The 6,452-nt window shown below is 42.0% G+C and overlaps 1 long non-coding RNA gene across 1 annotated transcript in view; it reads right to left on the bottom strand.

Annotated features, from left to right (window-relative positions):
- LOC143032020 (uncharacterized) overlaps positions 1 to 6,452 on the bottom strand; it is a 322,508-nt gene that overhangs the window by 153,158 nt on the left and 162,898 nt on the right. The window lies entirely within an intron of this gene.

A 6,452-nucleotide genomic window follows, 5' to 3' on the forward strand; every position in this document is an offset into this window, starting at 1 on the left:
TTAGCACCGCACTCGGAATTATGATATCACTTAATCCCTTCAATTGCACTTTTACACTACTATACTTTTAACACTGCACTCGGAAGTACTTAGTCACTGCACTTTCACGAAAGACGAAAGAACACTACACTACACTACAATGCTTCTAGCACTGCATTTCACACAGAGAAACTTCACTACTCTATACTTTTAGCACCGCACTCGGAATTATAATATCACTTAATCCCTTCAATTGCACTATTTACTACACTATACTTTTAACACTGCACTCGGAAGTACTTAGTCACTGCACTTTCACGAAAGACGAAAGAACACTACACTACACTACAGTGCTTCTAGCACTGCATTTCACACAGAGACACTTCACTACACTATACTTTTAGCACCGCACTCGGAAGTATAATAATTATACTTCTAATCACAACACTATTATTCACACACAACCACTACACAACGAGGCGGAGCACTTCGCAGACGAGCGAAACGACGTTGAGCGACCGCTGATCCACGGTGGCCGGATGTCTAGACGAAGTTGCACTTAATATCGGAAGTATAGTAACTATACTTCCAACACCGTATTTGTTTTTACACAGAACACTTCACTGCACTATACTTTTAGCACCGCACTTAATATCGGAAGTTATTTCACACCGAACACTTCACACAAAAAAAAAAAAAAAAAAGAGAAAGGAAAGAAAAAAGACACTTCACTACACTATACTTTTACCACTGCACTTTTCGGAAGTATAATAATTATACTTCCAACACTTCACTGTTTACACTCAACCTTAACCACTTTACCACCACACAACGAGGCGGAGCACTTCGCAGACTTTGCTTCAATTTACCACTACGCAACTAGATAGAATTCAAGTTCCTACTAAGCAGGAAGTATCCCACGAGGGAAATGAAAACTTATCGAAACCGCGACGACGACGACGAACTCCCACGAAGGAGATGCTTGATCAAAGAGAAGTTACGCTTTTATCCTCTGTAAAATTACCAACCGGCAACCAACGCCGACCAAACCCAAACAATGACGGCTTTTGCATGACAAAAACGTAACTTCTCTTTGATGATTTTACATGGAAATCACACATTTTAAAGAAAATAGGTCAAATAATGCAACCATATGCTATTTTTTATATATAAATTGTGCATTTCGGCAAAAACCGTCATTGCGTGGTTTTGGCTTTGGTCGGCAGTTGGCGGTTGGTAATTTTGTAGAGGATAAAAACGTAACTTCTCTTTGATGATTTTACATGGAAGTCACACATTTTAAAGAAAATAGGTCAGACAATACAACCATATGCTAATTTTTATTTAAAATTATACATTTGAGCAAAAGCCAGCGTTTTGGTTTGGTCGGCCTTGGTTGCCGGTTAGTAATTTTGCAGAGGATAAAAACGTAACTTCTCTTCGATCATTTTACATGGAAATCACACATTTTGAAGAAAATAGGTCAAATAATGCAACCATGTGCTATTTTTTATATATAAATTATGCATTTGAGCAAAAACCGTCATTGTGTGGTTTTGGTCGTCAATGGTGATGTGTAAACAAAATCAAATACGAACTGGACGCATAAGATTCATGGGTGATATGCCTATATGTGATGACCCTAAGCTCAAACATTAAGTGATCAACGCTCTTAAGCTTCTCATATCCGGGAGAAAATAGGTTGATAAACACGTTTATGTATATTTAAATAATATTTAGTGATACCTTACCTTAATATTTTTACTCGGAAAACTATGTTGCCGAGTTTGATAACCAAATTTCCGTTCGAATCGCTGAAGACATTTTCTATTTAAAGAATTGGGCATATACTTGCAAAACAACAAGGTAATTTTAATATCTTGCGCATCCGCTGAACGCGGGAAGCATTCAAATTAACTAAACAGAAGCTGGTGGTCCGCAAGAAATGGCGACGTAAACATTACATGGTCGACAGTCGCGCTGCGCGCGGATTCCGGGGTACCTACTACTATTCTACTGTCATTCTTTGTTACACTATCAATCTGTGTCGTGAGGAAGCTTGGGCCCAGGAGTGGTCTTGCCCCGCGGAAGAGTAAGGAAGTTGGGCCACGAAGAAGATTTTTAGTTTTGGTCCTAGAAGAAAGCTGTGGGACCTCATGGGGATAAGACGCCACCGAAGAACGTCCCTTCGAAGAATGGCTTGGGAAGCCATGCAGTGACTGGCGCTCCCCCGAACTCCTCAAAGTCCCTTCAAGACGACGCGACGCCATGGCCCGGGCAGCCGACGCGTCATTGTCAAGACCTTTATGGACATTGAGGAACTTATGGGCTTTTTCAAACGGGCTAAGAAAAAGGGCCAAAAGGTCATTGAAGAGACTATACGGTCCTCGAGGAGAAAATCAAACGCTTTTTCCAACAGGCTTCCGCATTACGAGCCAAAGTTGATGTGAAAAGGTCATTACAAAGACCTTATAGGCTCTGAAGATTGATTATGGGCTTTTTTGAATGGGCTTAGTAAATGGACAGACTCGGTGCGAAAAAAGACATTGAAGTCTTGATCATGTGCAAATTTTTTGGGCTTTATGATTGGGCTTCATAATAAGATGATATAATTGGGCAAACCACAAGGAAAACGATCACGAAAAACGATCTTTTGTTCTTTGGAAAGAAATTTCGGGCTTTTCGAATAAGCCTCGCGAGGCTGGAGCATTTTGACTTGGGCTAAAAGAAGCTTTTAGTTGCAGGCCAGCAGGAGCCATAAGACAACAAATCGACACAAGTTACTTGGGCGAATTGGGCTAGCCCTCAGCTGAATAAAATCCTTTGCTTTTATATTGGACAAAATTCCTACATTGTTATTAGTTCAGTGACATTGGCAGTATTCTTTATCATATCATTTTGTCTAAAGGCACAGTTACACTGCTTGAATTAACATATTTCTATTTTTCTGGGAATAAATCATATTCATAGTGATGGACATGTCTGAATAAAATACAATTATTTATAAAGGCAGAGTGCTCCTGTATTTGACTGGTAGATCGCATTAGGGTAACTGTGGAAAAAGTAGATCATATCTTACATATGCATCTACATCTGCTTATATATATATATATATATATATATATATATATATATATATGTGTGTGTGTGTGTGTGTGTGTGTGTGTGTGTGTGTGTGTGTGTGTATGTATGTATGTATGTATATATATATATATATATATATATATATATTAGATTGCACTAATGTCGTAACACATTGGTAAAATTTAAACTTAGAACCCTGTGTCTTCCCATGTCCCCCTTCATGTACCTCATTACTAGGTATATATTCTTGTACTATACCTTTGTAATCATTCTGCTGAAGAGGACCACAGAGAGTGGTCGAAATATACAGGAACAATCATCTCACTTTTTATCTTTTTCCACCGACAGTGGGCTCTAAATTTAGATATGTATATCTATATATATATATATATATACATATATATATATATATATATATATATATATATATATATATATATATAGATATTGCAGAAATCCACTCGGGAAGTATACACTATGATCCAAACGTTTTCGTCCCTTTAGACGTCTTCAGATATTCCCTGAAGATCTCTGAATAGACGAAAACGTTCGGATCATAGTGTCATATTTCCTGAGTGGTTTTCTCCGAACTCTTACATATACGTGTTTTAGTGTATTGTGTTGCATATATACATATATATATATATATATATATATATATATATATATATATATATATATATATATATATATGTAATATATAGTATCTTTTTAAGGTGACCCAGTTCCTATATATCTAAGGTGACCTCGTTCCTACATGCTCTATCCTAGATACTCTCTTCATTTACTCTTTATCCTTCTTTTCTCCTTTTCTATCTACTCTTCTCTTCCTACTCCCTTTCTCTCTTAATAGAATAGGTTGGCGTCAACCAGGATAGAAGGGAAAAGGACTACAATGTACAGAAGGTATTACAACCTCAGGGAGGCTGTCACACACCCCTGGGGGGACGGGGGGTCAGGTTGCATGTCCTGGGGGTCCTATGAAAGAAATGGGGTGTTGAGGGAGCCTACAGGAATAGTCTCCCCTCCCCCCCCCAACAGTTTTGGTAATTGATGTCCTTCTGAGCATTTGAGATTTATTTATTTTTATTTTTTTTTTATTTATATATATATATATTTTTTGTAAGTGAAAGTAGTATGTTTTTATATGTTGGCTGTGTCCACAGGACTAAGCTAAAATTCAGAAAGAACATTGGCAAAAAAAAAATAAATAAAAAAATAAAAAATCTTATCGTTACCAGAAAGGGGCCACATGTGACTGAATGAAATAGCCTAACAGCAGCAGGCTCATACGAAGGACAAGTACCACCCAGTACGCCAGGGAATTCATCGCGTATTCGTGACGACCACATCTGCCGGATTACCTGCAAGACGAAAAAAGACCTTCAAGAAAGGAATCCGGAATCACTTGCCGCCTGGGACAAGGTCGTTCCATATGGGACTTGGGGGGGGAAGGGAGAGGGTTGGGGGGGGCTTGGGCTGCAGGAGGAAGGCTTGGGGGGGGTGTCTTGGATGGGACCTGGGGGGGGGAAGGGAAAGGCCAAGCACCACATATAAAAGGAGATGTCTCACCGATCTTGCATTGTGTGTCACTTCTTCCCGAAGTGTGACAACATGAAGGTTCTGGTAAGTACTCGAAGTCTCCACAAGAACGAAAACTTCGATGTTTGGTCCCGGAGAGATGGTTTCTCTAAGTATTCCTTTCTGTTGTTTTTCGTGTTAGCTTGCTATGTTATTGTTGTGTTTTGATTAATAGTGAAGGTTCTTAAAGGGAAAGTCTGTTGTTGTTTTGTGTCCGTCCATCGTGTCTTGATTTTAGTCTTCCTGTTCTATCAGAAGTAAAAAATAACGAGAGCCTAAAGACAGTGTGGTTGCCTAAGGCAGAGATAATCATTAAAATCTATCTGTCGATAGTTAGACCCATCCTTGACTATGCGGTATAGTCTTGGTCTCAGTCCCATAGAATATTAGTTCACTAGAATCAGTACAGAGGAGAATAACAAAAATGGGCTTAGAAACTTACCTTACGATGACAGGGTAAGGCACCTTGACTTACACTAAAATGACAAAGTGCGGGGGTGATCTAATAGAGGTATTCAAATGGGTCAAGGACTTTAACAAAAATGATGTAGACAAGGCCATCATATTAAGACAGCAGGGCAGGGCTCGTAGTAATGGATTTAAATCGGACAAATTTAGATTTAAGAAGGAAACTAGCAAGAACTGGTTTACCAATAGAGTGGTTGACGAATGGAATTGACTAAGAAACCATGTAGTTAGTGAGCACTAAAACAATGGGTTGTTTTGAGGTCACCTAACTGTATGATTAGGGATGATAGGCGGAAATGGACATGAAACTGCCTAATGTAGGCCTTATGGTCTCTTGCAGCCTCCTCCATTTTTCTTATGTCTCCTTCAGGTTCTCTTGGTTCTTGGCGCCATGGCGGCCTGCGAGGCCAAGCCTGCGGCCGACCCTCAGCTCCTCCTCCTCCACTCCGGATACCCCGTGAGCCCCATCGTCTCCGTCAAGTCGGAGCAAGCGGAACCCCTCACCTACGAGTACACCGTCCCGTCCGCTTACTCCGGAGGATTCCCCCACTACGGCGCCCTGCCCCACGCTGCTGGCCTCCCCTGGGGCGGCTACAACGCTTTCCCTTACTACAACAACAACCCCTACTACTACAACCCCTACTTCAACAACCCCTTCCTGACGCCGGCCAAGGCCGCAGAGGAGCCCGCCGCCGCCGCCGCCGCTCCTGCCGAAGAGGAGGCTGCCGAGGCCCGCAAGAAGCGTGAGGCCGACCCCCAGTTCTTCTTGAACCCTTACAGTACCTCCCCGTCAGCGCTGACGAAGACGCCGCCGCCGCCGCTCCCCTCACCTACTCCTTCCCCGCCGTCGGGGGCGTCCACCCCTTCGCCTACGGCGGATTCGCCCATCCCGCAGCCTGGCCCTACTACGGCCACCCCTTCGGGTACCCCTTCGCCAGCAAGGCCGAGTGAGGATCTTCGGACGGGAAAGGGACCCAATCCCATCGTGAAGGACGCGCGCAAGACACGGACTCGGATTTTCTTGAAGACCTGAAGAACACCCCCCAAAAAAACTCACGGAAACCTCGATGTTGTCCTTCCTTTAGCTGGAGGAGGACCAAGGAGGACTCTGAAGTTCTCTTGAAGTCTGGGCTCACCTTCTTCGACCTTCTTCAGCGACTTCTTCTGGAAGTAGGTACACTAGGGAAGGAAAAAAAATCAAGGAAGCTTCTGTCTTTTTTCTCCAGTGGGAGGGGAAGAACTACGGAGGACTTCTTCTGAAGACCTCTGGGATCCCCTTCGACGACTACGTCGTGAGATAAAAATGATTCATTTCTCTTAATTCATCTGGAATAAACATC

Source organism: Oratosquilla oratoria, chromosome 12, assembly GCF_046742065.1.
Source record: "Oratosquilla oratoria isolate Oo_2021 chromosome 12, ASM4674206v1, whole genome shotgun sequence".
NCBI lineage: Eukaryota > Metazoa > Arthropoda > Malacostraca > Stomatopoda > Squillidae > Oratosquilla > Oratosquilla oratoria.